Source organism: Erigeron canadensis, chromosome 3 (assembly GCF_010389155.1).
Source record: "Erigeron canadensis isolate Cc75 chromosome 3, C_canadensis_v1, whole genome shotgun sequence".
In the NCBI taxonomy this organism is placed as follows: domain Eukaryota; kingdom Viridiplantae; phylum Streptophyta; class Magnoliopsida; order Asterales; family Asteraceae; genus Erigeron; species Erigeron canadensis.
In genome coordinates, this window is record NC_057763.1 from 8,728,492 (window position 1) to 8,747,833 (window position 19,342).

A 19,342-nucleotide genomic window follows, 5' to 3' on the forward strand; every position below is an offset into this window, starting at 1 on the left:
CCAGAACTGAACTACAGTGAAGATATGCTCATAATATTCAAGTACGTCAAGTAAGATCTAGCTCAAAACAAGAACAGATAATATGCATCCTCCAGAACTGCGGAGAATGAGGGTGGGCCTACCCTAAACAACGCTGTCCATAATTACCTACGGTTCAATCCCTGAACTGTGGGATATGAATTGATAGCAATGAGCAGGAACTGAACAAGTACAAGTAAGAACTAGAACATGATCATGAACAAGTACAGTGACATAAATGTATTTAAGGATCCTGCCCATTCAAGACTTAAATACTCTTTGTAAACAATTAAGAATCATATCTTAAGTATCTCATAAGTTCGTATAATAGTACGTAAAATAGCTCAAGAACATATGTACAGGTACAAAATAGTTTTCATGCTTTTCAATCCCCGATAAAAGAACTTTAACAAAATGTACGAAAGGGGGATTAGTGAACTCACAGTGATCTGGTACTAGCACAGTTTATAAGCACAGAGAACAAGCACAGAGATAGATATGTTATATCTATCGAAATCCAAGCACGTCTTGATGAAAGTCTATGTACATGTCATTGATCATAAATAAGTACGCATATTAGTTCATGTGATTAATTATTCACTGAAAGGTCCTTAATGAACTGATGATTTGGTTCTTTGAAGATCTTTGAATGTTTTGACTCAAAAGAGTTTGAATGAACTTTAAGTACTCGAACTGGACTCGATCTGAACGTCTTTGAACTCACACATAAGTAATTACAATGTTAATGAGTTGAACGTGCCTTTAATACTGATCTTTAGTCTTTAGAACTTAATTTAGTTGTTCATAGAACTCGTACTTTAATAATTAAGATGATTCATAACTCAATGTACTTGGTTGTGAACTGAGCAAGGATCTTAGTTAGGATTCGAGTTCGTACTAGTCTTGACATGTCTGTAAGCTTCTAGTGTACATGATCGTATTGTATTGAAGCTAAGAACTATTCTAGGAGTCATGTACAAGATCGTCTTAGGGTTTTTATTAGGTTCAAGGTCGTCTTAGGGTTTCATTATTTTGAAGATCGTCCTAAGTCTCATTAAGTTCAGGATCGTCCTAGGGTTTCTTGGACCAAGATCATTTCAAATGATAGCTCAGGATCGTTTCAAAGGTGATAGCTCAAGATCGTTTCAAAGATGATAGCTCAAGATCGTTTCAAAGGTGATAGTTCAAGATCGTTTCAAAGGTTCAAGTACAAGATCAAGATCATTTTCGATTCAAGAGCACAGATTGAGCAAAACCAATCTTAGAAGATCAGTTACCCAAAAGTGTACCAACACAACATCATAACACAATTACCACACGACATCAAATGAGCAAGCATGAAAGAACAAGAGCTGCCCTAGGACGATCTTCGCTTCAAGATCATCCCTCCAGGACTGTTTCACAATCAAGAACATGTATGTGATCAACAACAAGGTCTAGTTCGATTTCAGGACATCTTTGGACATAGCACTAGTACTTATGTACACAATAACACTAACCAATAACACTTTTAATGCTTTTCAAGATGAAATAACATATGAACAAGTCGTGGCACTCAAGAACAAGTTTTACCTTCACTTTCAAAATGGGTTTTGTAGATTAAAGCATGTTATGACCCAAATTTGTTCACAGAAATGTTATTAAACACATTTAGACAGAAACCCATTAACTATTAATACGATTTTCAATCAAAATTGGACCAAATCATCAAGAACATGAACTTGAAAAAGTACACTTTTAATTTGATCAAAAACTCATCAAATGTTGTTGTTACCTGAGATTTGATTCAAGGAGTATGTTTTGATTATCACAAGGATGCTAAAAGTACAAACGATTTCGACTAAATGTATCAGAATCAAAAGATGCTCTTGTGTGTGTTTTATGGTGGCTAAGTGGGTGTTTTAGTGAGAGAATGGTGAGATGGAGAAGATGAGGAGAATGGGGTTTCTCTCTCTAACTCTCTATTTATAGTTTTCCAATATTAAATGAACTTAATAAGTGCAAGGACTATTTGCGAACATTTTGAACTAGAACTTTTATGAACACGAACGTTTACGAACCGAACTTTAATATTTCATCGTACTTAATCATAAACTCGTCATATAAATCAAGATTTAAGATCAATTTGACATTCATATGAGCACATAATTGAGTCTAAAGCACATCAAGAACTTAAATAAATTGAACTGTCTAGCCGTTCTAATTGCAAAAATACGATTCAAGGAACTTATTTAGAGCATTTCTAAGATGGTTGTTACATGATGCATCAACTTACGTGTCCATTATATTTACAAATAAGGTCATGTTGGTCGTAAGATTTATTAATAATGCCAGAACTAAGATCACTTTAAATCCTGTATGAAGCCTCAAGCTAACTGAACCTGAAAGTAACAGAGCCAAACAGGACCTGCCCAATTTCTCTATTGTTGATTAATCTAGCTGTTTCACACACAATATACTATGAGTTATTGATAACCATGAAAAATTAAGTAATAATGAGGTAAAAAAGCAACAACATTACAAAACCAACTTGGCTTAAACTTATCACAGCCATCATGCAATGTATCACTTTATGACAGCAATTATGTTGTATGCAACTATGTAAATTTGCCAAAAAAGCTTTAACAACTTAATTCACATTTTATAACTATAAGAGGTGGTCGTATGGTTGTGTGTAAATCACATACGACATTATTCACGTGTTTATAGTCATATCAAAAATAGAAATAATTAGAATACATTCAAAACACATGTTTACCAGCCACAACTTTTTTCCTAACGCATAAAATATCAACACATGTATCATTAACATCCATACCTTTATGAACTCCTGCATAGGTCAAGAAACTGAATTCCAATCCAACCCAAGAAGGTTTTAATAATACAAGATGAATTTCTATTTCTTTAATTAGCCAAAGTTTTTTTTTAATAACCCTAATTATTTTGTAATATTAAGAAATCGAAAAAGATATCTTAAGAACCCTACATGTAAGTGTTTACGGGTTAATCCGACCCAAACCGATATGATCTGTACTAAAAATACCCGTCTCAACCTGACCTCTTTTGTTTTCCGATGTACGGCCCATCTTGCAAACTCTAATAATTTTATATATCAAGATGACCAGGAAAGTTACCATGCACATGTGATGAGGTCATGAGGATGTCATTATGTCAATGTGAACACTTGAGCATCTGTGTGGTGAAATCTTCTGCACAATGTGCCTAAAGCCCTCCAAGAATATCCCACACATGAGGCTCAAGTACAAAAAGAAAGTTGGCACTTAAATGGTCTCGTACCATGGCTGCTAGTTCCTTTCATGAAGAGAACCATGCTTAATATTTGGTATCATTTTACGCCCCAAAACATTAACACTAAAACTAATTACATTATCTTTATAGCAGAAGTTATGAAATTTGTGTTCATGTATTTGTCGTTTATGTTGTTGTAGTCCCACTTCCGGCACACCATTTTTACTATTATTTTCACAATTTCAACTCAACAACCTGATATTAGAAATTAAATAAATAAATATAAGACATGTCAAAAAAAACATAGAGAGACAAAAATAGAAAATAGACATACCGAAAACATAGCTGGTTGGATTCATGGAAACCTGAATCTTTACAGCATCTATGACAGATTTACAGTACAAAACATAAATATATTCATTTTGTTGAGATCACAATCATAATTTTCAAATGATAAATATGGTGTAAATAATCAATGTGGTTTAAATGAATGCTAGACTCAAATGTTCTGTCCGTACAAAAAACTCATCATCATAGTGCCTAGATCCCACGAAAATACTTTCATGGACAAAGAAGTTGTATGAACAGGCTCTACAAAACAATATATTACTTGGTAATAACTCACAACATATTGAATTCCCAAGTTACCAGGAGAAAATGGTTCAAGGATAACCGAGACAGGGAAAGAATTTCACTTTCAAGATGAGTTATTCCTTGTCATGTATATTAGACTCCATAAATTTAGAAGATATATCTTGAAAACAGGTCATAGTCGATTTATTGCCTTGCCTTGTATAAGAATATTTTGCTGGTGCCTCCTAGAGTCTCAGGCCGAACAAGAATAGGAGACTCTTTTGTTTTTGCAAAGATGTGATTACCTTCTTCCAACCTCCGGATCCATATCACTGCAATTCAAAGCTACAATCGACGGATGCAAATGTAACTACAAAAATTACTTGATTAAAACACATTATTTACTATCACCTGATTGAACTCTTGAATTCTTGCAATGTGGGAACCTCATTTCTGTCAATAACCTATGTCAACGATAAAGTCAATAGGCAAAGCTGACCAAAAGAATTTACTATATTTGATACAAAATATGGATGAGTAGTTATCTTGAAGGCATCACAACTTCCTACTCATCTTCATAAACATCAGCCTATAGAATAAACACACACACACACATCACATTAAAGATGATAAACACGAAGAAGACAGGGGCTCATGATCAAATTCAAGAGTTCAAGATTAAGTATGAGCTTAAGTTTACCGTATATTATGATCCAAAGCTAGTTATACTATGGTTGACCTATCGGCAATCATGCTTTTGAGAGCATAAGCCTGAAACAACCAAACCATGATAGAAAATACTAACACACTAAAATCATCCACAAATGATAAAATCATTTTATTAAATAAGATAGAAAAGCAACTTGTTGGTCGCTCCTTGTGTTTCGTGTTTATCATTCCTCAGTCTTAAATCCAGATCCATGTTTCATGATGCCTAAATCACATATACTCAGTTAGCATTACTTTTGAGCATAAACAGCACCATAGTGCGTGGCAATTCTTTGTAAATCCGCAAGATGAAGAAAGTTAAAAGATTATCCACATTTCATAAAAAACGAATCATACAGTACCCTTGATCCTAAGTTTAGCATAAACCCGTACACCTTATGTTATTACATTGATTGATTTTCCAAAAAATCTGAATATATATAACTTCCTGAATCTAAATGCATTATTTCTGTTTTTTTTATTTAAAATATATTTTTATGATACTTATATAAGCAAGTGTATGAATGATGTCAAACTACTAATATATAAAAAGACCAAATAAGATAAATGTGTGCTTACAACAAATTGGCAGGCGCCTCAGAGAAAAACCTCAAATTGCCCGAATAACCAAAAGCACTGTTGATGCAGCCTATCCATTCCTTGTAGCATTCCAAGATTCGGTTCTGAGCCATCATATTCATTGAAATATCACTGGCACTTTGCATCTTTGAGTGTAAAGACGGTTTCAGTATTCAATACTCCTCCCTGTTAGGCTGGATGATAAAGCCTCTCTACGAATACAAATGACCCTCTTGTATCCAAAAAATAGTGCGCGATGATGGTTGATAGTAGAGACAATGTTCAGTTCATTCTATTTGACATACCACACAAATCTTCCTTGCTTCTGGCTGCATTATCTTTCACTCTATCAAGCTGCAAAACATGCATTGATACATTTATAACCTTTGTTCAGGAGACAAAATGCATAATTCAGAAGGTAAATAAGAACGCATATAACAAACCTGACATAAAAAAGGGAAGTATGGTTCGCACTTTGAAAAGGCTCATGCTACTGAATCTTGCAGGATGGAAGCACCTATTTGTCCTGTTTCCAGAATAGCTCTGTTGCCAACTTTGATTTTGTTAGTGGACCTTTTTAAATTCTCCATTGAAGTCGTGAGTCTTCTTCTGAGAGCAAAACACCCCTGTTACATTGTTGTATAAGCAAACCGTCATATTGCAAGGGGATAAACTTGTAACGTACCATAAATTGATAACACATATAGCTTTTTTGTTTAAAAGTGTGTTGCTTTGTGAATAAAAAATTTGAGTAAAAAACAAAGTGTGCCGAATGTTCTTATAGCTAAACTGAAATACATGACATGCAGTATAGGCCACACCTAAAAAGTAAAGATATCAAAATGGGCGGAGCAGAATGTAGAACAGACTGAATTGGGTTTTTTTGTATGAATTATAAACTTGTAACGTACCATAAATTGATAACACATATAGCTTTCTTCTTAAAAAGTGTGTTGCTTTGTGAATAAAAAAGTTGAGTAAAAACCAAAGTGTACCGAATGTTCTTATAGCTAAACTGAAATACATGACATGCAGTAGAACAGACTGAATTGGGTTGTTAATTGTATGAATTATAAAAAGTACAAAAGAAGGCACATGATCAATCTACAGAGCTTGCAACCTCGTACTAATACGCACAAGAAAATAAATTTATTGATGAAGACTTTGTACATTACATCACCCTACAATAAACATTTCCGGAACAGTTATATAGATGCCATAACAATTATGAGAATTTGTACTCAAGAACACAATTACCTCCTATCAATTTCCTTTCAGGGACGGGTAGGTCCCAATGTCAGCTGAGACAGGGGTTATTATGAGATCATAGGGCCCATTAACAAAGATGTTAGTGACTAACATGAGGATTATGTATACAATCATTAATGTGTCAATAGTATCGATAGAAGTATAGTGCAGGAATAAGACAATACATGAAACTTGTTGTGTAATGGCTGTAGCATTCAATCTAGCGGAATATGACCTGCAAGTATTCCTCCTACCACACCCCCTACGTCTAACAAAGTAGATAATCACCGATACACTTGTCCGATCAGTGTTCCCATCTATGGGTGCAAACTATAGAAATTCAGAGTTTAGTACACAACGTATCATCCAAATAACATGACCGAACGGTAAAAGTGGCAATTTCAACCTAATTTTTATGAAAAGGTTGATTTTGACTAATACTTCATCTTATACACACAAAATAAGTATAAAAAAAGGTAAGCTTTTCATCAAACAGAAGCAGATTAGTCGTGTCAAAAAGGTTGTAACTTGAAAGCGACCCGTATGGAAAACCTCTTAGATTGTAACTTGACGCAAAGTTATTGAGAGCACGGATCAAGTACAGTTGTCAAGTGAATACGAAGATGCAATCCAAGAAAATCTGGTTGCGTACAAGAATGAGGTTTTGTGCAAATAAGGGAATGACATAAACAATTAGAAAGATAACAGACTAACAGAATGTGTAACTTGCGTTTGGATCAGGTTATCTCAAATTCAACATTTGCACACATTATTCCTAGACAATGGTTATAACCAACATCAAAGAATAGCACTTAGTGGATGTTTTACCAGTAGTCTCAAATCCCTTGGAGTTTAGTCGGAGTATGTGTAACTTGCAAGTTCAAGAAAGTTTGTGGCACGCACCAAAGAAAGAGCCGTAAGTAAGAGCATTACACGCATATATAAGGAACTATTTCCGCTTCCCAATATTTTCCTCTTCTCTATTTTAAAGTAGTTTAGGCCATGGGTGTTCCTTCCAATTCTGCATCCTACAACTAACAACTACTCAAGCTAAAAATATATGACAATCACACAATGATGATAAAGATAAGAAAGAAGTTGACCTGATCAAATTCTATGGTAGGATGAGATTTTTTGTCTTTACTAATAACTGCCTAAATATGAAATCAGAATAAAACAAAAAAATCTCGAAAAGAATCCAATGTAAATCAAAAATCACAAACTTTTAGCATAATACTAAGAGATTTATATAACCCCAAAACTAATAAAGTTGCAAACTTTAACTACTTTATAATTCAAGAAACCTGATTTTTTGATATAGTTAAATAAACTTTCATTGAGTAAATTTACTAACCGGGTGGAACCGTTGGTTGTTAGGAGAAGGATGATGGCAGACCGGAGGTGCGGACTGAGCTGGTCGGCTAGTGGCTATGGAGGCATGTAATATGGTTACTTCGGTGATGTAGACAAAGAAGTTGATGTATTCTTCTCCCAAAATATTTTGGTTTTAATCCCTTCACAATTAAATGCGGTTGGTGGTGTTGTATGAAACATTGCGTGTTGTATGAAACATTGCAGAATGCCCATGGGCCATGGTTAACACTATTTTGTTTAGAGGGGGAGACCGATCGTCTCTTGCTATTGGAATCCATTGGGCCTTTGGAAATCGGAAATCCAAAAGTTGTTCCACATTAATTTTATTCAATTAAACGGTTTTGTTTTTGTTTTTTTTTTAATTTAATTATGTTTTTTTAATTTGAACATCTTAAGGTTGTTCCAAATTAATATAGATTGGGTTTTTTAATGTAAGGTAAAGATGTATAGTTAAACAAAAATATTGAAGATAATAAAACGTAACAAATGATTAAGTAATAGATTGGACTAGTATTAAACGTCAAGTAAGCACTAGATTGGACTAGTATTACGATTAATATAAATGCAAGAATACATATAACGTAATACGTACTTAAACAATATAAAGATAAGCAAATAAGTAAATAGTGAGACACAATGTAATTTTCAAGTGTATTTTATTTATTGATGTTAAATAAAATACAAGGTTGTTGTGGAACAAGATATTACAAAGTAAGTATCTAAACAACCTATGAATTACAAGTGATCTAATCTTTTCTAAATAAACTCTTTGATCGAAATACTTAAAGTTGTGAACTATGACTGTTTAGATCGAGAGTATTTGAGCAAAAGCACCAAATTGCAAAAGTATATTTTTGGACGAGGAAGTGACTTGGTATTTATAGGCAAAAAGAATAAATATAATATTCTTTTTGCCGTACAAATATGGTTACACGCATTTAAGGAAATTACATTAATTCCTTAAAAGCATTGATTAAAGTACAAGAATAAAGTCACATGATAGTGACTTGTCTTCTAATTAACCAACCACCTTTACATGCGTGTAAGGCTTTTAATAAAAGACAAATGGATTATCCGGTTAAAGGCATGTAAAGGCATAAAGTCAATTCCTCGTAATCAGTGTTCAGACTTCTAAGGTCTAGAACACTGACAAGGACTCCGGTCAGGAGATCTGGTAAGTCTTCCAGTGAGCTCCGCTATTTGTTAGACTTCTTTCTTCAGACTTCAGTCTTCGACTCCAGTGAGAATGTTCTTTAGTGGAAAGATCTTGACTGGAGTGAAGTCCAGTGAACAAATCTGGTGGAATCCAGATTTCTATACAAATACGTTGTTCACTGGTCTTCACATAATTTCTAGACAAATCTTCAGAGGGCTCCAGTAGTTACGTCTGGAGCGAGTCCAGTAAATCTGGACCTAACAAATTCCCCCTATTTGTTTAGAAACTATGCAAGGATTTTCAAGCTTTTATCTATACAAGTTTGTGCTTGAAGAATCCTTGAAAAATTTGACTAAGTCTAATTTGAATTTATGGAGAGCCACTTTATAGATCATCAGTGTTCCCAATTTGTACATTTTAATTTCTAGACTTAATCTGGATAAGTACTTGTAAAAAAAAGAAGGAATTGCAACTTATATTTACAGACATCAACCGGAAGAAAGTTACAATTTTATCAACATTAAAATAAATACAAGTACAATATCAAAGGGACAACATTAAAATAAATACAAGTACAACATTAAAATAAATACAATTTTATCTAAATTGTGACAAATGTTCATACTTTTATTTTGTCTGAGCCCTTTTCACCATTTCATCCACTTTCTTGGACACCTTTCTTTGTTCAGCAACTTGTTGAAAATTTTCTTTATTAATCCTTTCAGTTGTGTTCAAGGGAATGAAGGTGCTAAGATCTGCATCTCTGGCAGCTTTGGTTTTTCTGACTGGTGCCTTGGGCAAACCCTTGACTTTCTTCCTATATTCATGCTCCAGAGCAGTTGCGTTACTCCTTACTTGTTGCTGGAGATTTTTTAGTTCTTCTCTTCTCTGGGCAATAAGATCCAGTATGCTCAGCCCATAAATTTCAGAATCATATACTTGTTCATCCTGAGCATACATGGATCGAATATAGACGTCATCCAAGGCATCCAGACACTTCTTCAGCCTGGGATCATCCTTCATTTTCTTGTAAACTTCAATTTGTACGCCCAACCTACCAGCATTGTAAGAATCCAGAGTCCCATGCCTGGCCATATCCAATTGGTGAGCAATCAAGTCATCTTTTAAGTTTTTCTTGAAGATTTCAATTAAGATGCACTCTTGCTCCAGTCTCTTTGCCTTGGCCTCATCAGCAGACACATACTCTTCTGCTTCATTTGTTGGTTCCCCAGATACCACTTTCTTTCTTTTGAGACTTTTCATTGTTGTAGTGATATCTAGGAACTCTTCAAAAACTGGCTCACTGGCATCAGTACCAGCAGCCTCTTCCTCAACTTGCCCACTGGCTTCAGTACCAGTGACATCTTCACCAATAACCTTCTTCCAGACTTCGATCTTCTTCCTAAGATCAACCTTCTCTGTTCCAGAAACAGAACCTTCCCCCTTGGAAGCATCTCCAGACTGAAGATGATTCCACACCTGATCCAGTTTATATCTGTCAGCAGAGTCAAATGTTCGACCAGACACTGGGGCAATGTTGTTTACAGTTTTCCTCAACTGCATCACTTCCTTTTAGATTATCTCAAGATCCTGAGGAAAGTGGCGACGTAACTGGGCGTCAATCATCTTCATAACTTCAGGCAACAACCCATCTCGGAGATTTCTAAGGAGAGTTTCAGACACCTCCTTAATGATTTCTTTCAACATATTTCCTCTGAACTTCCTAACAACTTCATCACTGAAGGTGCTGACCACTGAGTTTTTCTCCAGGGTTGGCCTGCTCTCCAGAGAGCTTATTCTGGTGGTCAAATTCTGAACATCACCAGTCAGACTTGCCAGAGGTTGAGCAACTTCAGTTTGAATGGCAGTCTGAACACTTCTCACCACATCCTCCTTGATTCCCTGGACTGCAACTTGTACTGATTCAAAATTTCTATTTGTTGCCATGACAAGTTCATCCAGCTTCTCAAAGACTATCTTCTCATTACCAGCAAAAATGTTCATTTCTAACTTAAGATTATTGGAAATTATAGATTTAAAGTCAGAAATAACCTGAGAAGAAGCCTGAAGTGATCTCTCCAGGTTCGCCACCTTATCAAAAAGGCCTTGGACCTCGGTTGAAGAAGAAGAGGAGAGACCACTGGAAGGATTGGTGATTCTGGTGATTGATGATACTGGCAACACCCTTGTGATATTTTCAGTTGGTTGGGTGACTGCCAGTGGTTCAGAATGTTGATTTTCTGGTGCAGAGGGTGATTCAAGAATTGTTGTTGTTTGTTCTGGAAGGGTTGGTGGTGTATTTTCTGGGGGTGGAGGAGGCATATCAGATAGAATTGACTGGGAGACAGAGTGGATGGTGCGATCAATTTCTTCTTCTCCCAAAAAACTCATATTCACATCAAAATCATTATCCTCAGACAGTGGAGAATCAACCATATCCTAATCTGGGCCGGTTCCACCTGCCTGGTCCTCTACTTGTACATTCTCCACCCCAACATTCAAATCAATCTGAGCCACCTGCTTCAGATTCTCTCCTTCAACCTGCCTAACTTGTTCCCCCTCAACCTCTTCAACAATAAGGGCCCATCAGCAGCCATGATGTCCCTACTTTCAACGGTTGCCACTAGAATGACAAGAGGTGATCCAGATCATCTTTCTTCTTCACCACTTCCTTTTACATGTACTGGGGAAGTGGTTACTGGGGCAGTTTCCTGACCCATTTCTCCAGAATCTTGATGAGTAGATTCTGGAAGGGTTGATACCAGAACTCCGTCTCTCCTCAGACGACGAGTTCTATTCCTTGGCCAGGTGGGGTTAGGTGGAATTTAGGTGGAATTTCAACAATATTCACACCAGGCTGCTGAAGATCTGGGGCGATCTGGGAAATAGGTTGCACTCGTTCAGCAGTAATATCATCAACAATTTCCTCATCATTGTGAGGCTCACCAGCAACCTCCTCATCAGGTGATGATGCAATTGCATCTTCTTGAATTCTAAATTGATAGAGCATCACTGATGGAATGTCGACCTCAGTAGGAGATGAGGTCAACTAGTTGAGGTCCCTCAGATATTCACACATTGAAAAATGAGTTGTATTTACATTGTACTCATTCTTCAGGGCCCTTCTGAATATGATGGACGGAAATCGAATGTAAGGAATGAAGGCCTTCCTGCTCTTGACCCTCAGTCTGTCCACCAGATCGTTAAAGAAGATCTGGGCAAAGTCCACCCTGTACCCATTCCATAGACAGTAAGCAATCTGGAGCTGTGTCTGGTTAATCTGATCCAAACCTCCAGAACTGCCACCCAAACACTCAACAAGATGAGTGAAGAAATACCTCCATGAGTCTGTCAGCCTGCTCATATATACAGTGCCCTTCCTGAGGAGCTGACCATTCTCATCCACTATTTCTGTGTGCCCCATCAGCCTGCACACCTCCCTGGTATTGATTCCAGATGGAGTCTCAATTGGCATTTCATTCTCATCGAAATAATTCATCCTCAGGGCATCTCTGAGGGAATCAACAGTGATGGTGAAGTGTTTGGTGCCTTGTTTTAAGGTGTAGTGGATGGAATCATCACTTTCCACGTACATAGCAGTATACCAGAACTCACAAAGATATTCATGATACATTTTGCCCGGATTTAGAGTTAGGGCACCATAGAGTGGACTACTCAAGAAGAAGGTGTTCAACCTTCCAATGATTGAAGTGGCAGTGTGATTTGTTGAGAGTTTTGCCATCCAGTTATTCATGTTTATGCGGATGGCATCAGCAGAGAGAGATATATGAGATGCCTTCTTAACATTATCGGCAGGATTATAGTTTGCAGCCAGAAGATTTTTAGGAGAAGGTTTAGGAGCCATTTTAGATATTTATGAAAATGAAAGTGAAGGAATTTAAGAGTGAAAGCAGAAATTTAATAAGAGAGATGATGATGATTGGAGAATAAATGAAGAGGGAAATAAATGAAGGAATTTGAAGATATGGGAGTAAATGATTTTTCGAGATGAATCTGAAAGTGAAGGTAAATGTGAGTATTTATAGAGGATAGAGAAAATGGAATTCAAAACGGTAAGTTTGAAAAAGTTCAAAACAGTTTTGATCGGTTTTGACATCCGCATTTAATGTTTCCCATCATACATAAATGTATGACGGTTGACAGCCCACAAAAATTACCCACTAACACTTTTTGTCTTCCCAAGGTAACAAAAACCATCATTTAAATTGAAAGTGTCATGCTACGTAAGCTGAACAGTAACTGTCCAGATGAAAAATTGTAAGATTGGCATGCACTATCCTTGATTATTAAAAAGAAATGATTTGACACACACAAACTCATTTTAATGCATCTGGAGGTTGACTGGACACTCCAGTTTCACTGGTGGATTAGGCCAGTAGAACATGCATTAATGGTACACTGGAGGGACACTCCAGTAAGTACCCAGATTGACCATTCTAGTAATCCTCAAACACGCACATCAACTAATATAAACAAATGAGAGGGACACATTTACAAAGCAACTGAAGTCACTTCAAACATGCACATCAACTTATCCAGTATTAATGAGAGGGACACATTTACATGGTACTAGAAGCATTTTTCAGAAAAATTTGTCCAGTGAGAAAATAAATTAATAAATTCCCCCTAAAACTTAGATATATAAAAAAAATGTGGTCTGAGTCTTTCCCCCTGGAATGGTAATCCATAAATCTATCAGTGCAAAGATAGTATCACAAAGGCGTTCGATAGCTTTACTGGTATAGATTTATAAATCCGGAATCAAAGAACCCTGCCAGTGTCACAAAGGCGTTCATAACAAGGTTCCAGATTAAGGGTTCAACATTCCCAACTCACTGACAAGATTTTGAAAAGTTTTCTCATCCAAAAGTTTTGTAAAAATGTCAACAAGTTGTTTATCAGTGGGAATAAAGTGAATTTCAACATCATTCTTCATTACATGATCGCGAATAAAATGATACCTGACATCAATGTGTTTCGTTTTGGAATGCATGACTGGATTGTTTGAGATAGCAATGGCACTGGTATTGTCACAAAAGATAGGAGTCTTTGAATACTTACTACTATAATCAAGCAACTGGTGCTTCATCCAGAGTATCTGAGCACAACAACTGGCTGCAGACACATATTCTGCTTCAGCAGTGGATAAAGAAACTGAAGTTTGCTTCTTACTGGTCCAACTCACCTATTTGCCACCAAGGAAATGACATCCACCAGAAGTGGATTTCCTGTCTATCTTACAACCCGCATGATTTGAATCTGAATAACCCATTAGATCTAAGCTTGAGCCTTTGGGATACCAAAGACCCAAACTGGGAGTACCCTTTAGGTACTTCAAAATGCGCTTTACAGCCGCCAGATGAGATTTTTTTGGATTAGACTGATATCTGGCACAAAGACATGTTGCAAACATTATATCTTGTCTACTAGCGGTTAAATACATTAGTGAACCAATCATGCCTCTATAGACAGTGGTGTTCACTGGCTTCCCATCAGGGTCTGAATCTATTGTTAAAGGTGCAGAAATAGGAGTTGATTTTGAGGGTGAAGAATTCATATCGAATTTTCTTAAAATGTCTCTAACATATTTTTCTTGATTAATAAAAATACCATCACTGGTTTGTTTAATCTGGAGTCCAAGAAAAAATGTTAATTCACCTATTAAACTCATTTCAAATTATGAAGACATGATTTTTGAAAATTTCTTGCACAAAGATTCATCAGTAGAACCAAAAATAATATCATCAACATAAACTTATACCAACAGAAGATTACCTCTTTCACCAAGAATAAATAAGGTATTGTCAATTGCACCTCTTTTGAAACCATTTTCTGATAAGTGTTTGGTCAGAGTATCATACCAGGCTCGAGGGGCTTGTCTGAGGCCATACAATGCCTTGTCCAGACGATATACCCAATGTGGATGCTTTTCATCAATGAAGCCTAGAGGTTGCTTGACAAAAACTTCTTCTTCTAATTCTGCATTCAAAAATGCACTTTTTACGTCCATCTGGTAGACCTTGAACTTATGATGAGCAGCAAAGGCTAAAAACATTCTGATGGCTTCTAACCTCGCTACTGGTGCAAATGATTCTTCAAAGTCAAGGTCTGTCCGGACGTACCCTTGTGCCACCAATCTGGCCTTATTTCTGATCACATGACCATCTTCGTCAACCTTATTCCTGAAGACCCATCTGGTTCCAATTGGTTCTTTCTTGCCAACTGGAGGAGGAACCAGATTCCAAACTTTATTTCGTTCGAACTGGTGAAGCTCTTCTTGCATAGCTATCACCCAGCTTGGGTCATTCATTGCCTCGTCAATATTCTTCGGTTCAATCAGTGATAAGAAGCTGACATACAAACATTGTTCACTGGAGGCACTTCTGGTCTGAACCCCTCTACTGGAGTCACCGATAATCTGGTTGATTGGTTGAGCTTTTGTCCACTTAGAGTATTGACCAGGATTGTTTCTTACAACAGTATCAGTGCAAGAGTTCAATTGATTCTCTGGAGTAGGATCTTGCCAGACAACTTCAGTCTCTTTATCAGAATCAGTAAGATCACGATTTGCATCATGAAATTCGTCATTTAAAGGCATTTCTTGGATTACTGGCTCAAAATCAATTGAATCTTGATACTGGAGGAGTAGTACGAAAATCTGATCCAATAACAAGTTCAGACGGTAGTTTGAAACTTATTGAAGGATAGAATGAAGTATTACTGGAAGGTTTTTCAAATTGCACTGGTTCTAAGTCAGAATGACTAGAAACATCTTCAGATGAATCTTTATTGTTGTTGTAGTTGATAGGATTAGATTCACCAAAGATAATTGGACTATCTGGGGGAGAATTAAGGGTTGACCTTTTATTGATTGCTTCATTTGACTCATCAAATGTGACATGTATTGACTCCTGAACCTTTACCAGTCTCTTGTTGTAGACCCTGAAGGCTTTGTGAATGGCTGAATATCCTAAGAAATATCCTTCATCAGCTTTGGCATCAAATTTGCCTAACTGACTAGAGTCGTTCAGGATGTATACTGGACATCCAAAAACGTGAAAATAGCCAATATTTGGTTTTCTATTTCATAATATTTCATAGGATGTCTTCTTGTGTGTCTTTTCACGTATACTGAGCGATTTTGAGTATGACAAGCGGTTGCAATTGCTTCAGCCCAGTACATTTTAGGAAGACCAGATTCAGCAAGCATACTCCTGGCAGCTTCTATCAGCGTTCTATTCTTTCTTTCTACAACTCCATTCTGTTCTGGTGTGTGTGTTGATGAGAAATTCTGGGAGATGCCAGTGTCAGTGCAGAATTTCTCCAGAGTTGCATTCTGGAATTCTGTTCCATTGTCACTTCTTAACTGACACACTTTTCGCTTGTATTTGAGTTAAATTTGCTTGATAAGAGCGATGATTTCAGCAGCAGTTTCATTCTTTGATTTAAGAAATATTACCCAACAATATCTAGAGTATTCATCAACAACTACCAGGGTATATTTCTTACCAGCACGAGTCTGAACATTCACTGGACCAAAGAGGTCCATATGAAGCATATGAAGAGGTTCGGATATGCTAAAATTCTGTTTTGTCTTGAAACTGGTGTGTTTCTGCTTCCCCATCTCACATCTTGGACATGGCCTTTTCTTTTTGAAGGAGACAGAACGTATCCCATCTGCAAGTTGTTTTCTGGACAACTTGTTGATATTTTTGAAATTTAAATGGGACAACCTTTTATGCCATAGCCAGTTTTTGTCTTCATCAGCCTTGGTATAGAAACACTGCTCGGAAGGAGAGCTTTCCATATCCATTATGTACACATTCCCTTTTCTGGGAGCAATCAATACTACCTTTCAATCCTTATTAAATACGATGCCTTGAGATATGTTAAATAACACCTGGTAGCCATCATCACACAACTGGCTCACAGTTATGAGATTATACTTCAACCCATTTACATAAGCCACTCGTCTGATTTTGACTTGACCATTGCTCAAAACACCATATCCCTCAGTCTTTCCAGAACCATCATTTCCAAAAGTAATGGAGGGCCGTCTGAAACTTCGAACTCCTCCAGCAGGGTCTTACATCCGTCATTGTCCTGCCAGCAGCGCTGTCAAGATACCAAATATATTTCTTTCGATCGCCCTGCACATCACCAGATTATTAGTTTAAAGGTTTGCGAACCCATCGACTGATGGGTTCTCTGGATCCACAAGGATGGATCCCAGCAGGTATCTGGTTGATTTCACTTTCAAAAATAGTGGGTTTCTCAGTAAACACCACTGGAACTGACAGTTTTGAAACCTTTTTCTTTTCTTGTCAATAGGTGTGCTCGATTTTACTTTCTTGGAAAAAGGTTTTGTATTTTGTTTAGGGCCAGATGAAGTACCCTCAAAATTGTTAATTCTTGCATTACAGCTTTGAACTTGACGAGCCAGTAGTTGAAACTGCCTCTCCAACCTTAACAAAATATTTTCTTCAGATGACACCATAGCCTTTCCAGTTGACTGTACTTTTGGCTTAGGTGGAGGAACAACATTCTTCTTTTTCTGAACCTGGGGTTCTTTAGAAGATGATTGAGGCAAAGGTTTATTCTGCTTAACCTTCTTGATTGGAGCATTCATCTGTGGAGCTCCAGTCTTAACCTCAGACAATTGAACAGGAGGAATAATACAAGTTTTGGGTGTAGTTGGTTCATTATAGATAGTGCTAGGTTTCAACACTTCAGGCAGTCGGTCAACAACAGGTATTAATGCAGCAGCATTAACATCACCCCCCAGATATGCACGTTTTTGGGAGGGGTACTGGTTACGTGCAGCATCATATGGTTTCTTGATCTCAAGCCATGACTGGATAACATGTTTTTATTTTGATAAAAGATTTTCCAGTTCTTCCTTTTCTTGGACCAGTTGTTCAGTAACCAAAACTTGTGCTTTGAAAGCTAGTTCAATATCTTGCAATTCTTTTAACTTAGATTGTAAGTTTGTCATTTCAGAAAAATTGTTTCAAAATTATTTGACATTTCTGAACGAACAGTTTCCACAAACATTAAATCAGAGTTAAAGCTTCAGCAATGTCCAATTTTAACTCAGGATCAGTTTCTTTGTCATAATCTATTACCTTTTTAATGACAATGTCCACCCATCTTCCAGATGTGACATCTTCTTTCACCAGATGCTCTTCATCAGCTAGAGCCATATAACAACAATCTCTTTCCTCTTCATCATCGACTGATGAGTCATCAGAGGGAACCCATTCTTCTTTGCCACCATGCATTTATTATTATCTTTCTCTGCAGACATGAGAGCAATTTGAGCCTTAAGCTTTTTGTATTTTAATCTGTAGCTATCATCAGGCTTGTTATAAGAAGTTGATGGACCAGATTGTGAGACAAACTGATTGGACTTGCACTCTTTCATGAAATGACCTTTTCTGCCACACTTAAAGCATGTCAAATTGGTCTTATCAGTGGAAGAACTGGGTGCATTGTGTCCAGTGGGTCTGTTAGCTCTGGCTTTGAAACGGTTAAACGTTTTAGCCATCATAGCCATTAGATCATCACTATCAGTTTCATCATAATCTGGAGAGATATTATTCATGACTCCAGAATCCATTAATTCAGACATCATCTTCTTCATAGAAAATACATTCTCGGAAGACATTAATGCTGCACATGGTGGTTCAGTATGACTAACCACAGGGGAACTACTGGAAGCATGATTAATAGCATCTTTTTCTGCCTCAATTCTCTGGGCTTGATTCTCTTCAGTGAATCTGAAGGCTCCATACAAGATGACAGAGTATGGGAATGCAAGGTTTTACCTTGTCTCAAGACCACGATCATATGAGACCATTTTGAAGGAAGAATATCACAATTTTTCAAGAAGTATGTCCTTGTCCTTCTCTACCCCAAGCCCTCTTAACTGGTTTATGATGGACATAAATCTGGTGTAGGTACCAGTTAATGATTCATTGGTAGGGCAAAAAAATGACTCGTACTTCTTATTTAAAGCCACTTTCCTGGTAACAATAGATCATCACCACTTCTACTGGTTCACTAGTTCATCCCACATGCTTTTGGCACTGGGATAAAGCACTAGTGTAGGAATAGAGCTTCAGGAACGGCCCCGAGGATCATGACTTTTAAGGTAGTGTCAATATTGACCAGTCTCCTTTCCTCTTCAGACCAATGTTCCTCTCTCTTTTCCCTCCCAGATCTGCTCCAGTTGATCAAGAAGTGGATTGAGAGGACTTCTAGGATATAGGTCCTTCATTTAAATTTTAAGCATATTCCTCTCAATACCAGTAACATGTAATAACATCCTAGCTTTCCCGTGCCAATTCATCACCATTCCCATGAATTTGGGAACAGGAGGTGTTTGAGTGATAGCACATGCACGTGTGAGAAGCA

General features: G+C 36.9%; 1 long non-coding RNA gene across 1 annotated transcript; it reads right to left on the bottom strand.

Moving 5' to 3' along the window:
- Positions 1–4,545: 4,545 nt before the first annotated feature.
- Positions 4,546–5,737, bottom strand: LOC122590624. Its single transcript, XR_006322564.1, has 3 exons — positions 5,571–5,737; positions 5,128–5,481; positions 4,546–4,774 (listed from the first exon to the last, which is right to left on the bottom strand). It is a non-coding gene; the product is annotated as an uncharacterized LOC122590624 (long non-coding RNA).
- Between the last annotated feature and the right edge of the window lie 13,605 nt (positions 5,738–19,342).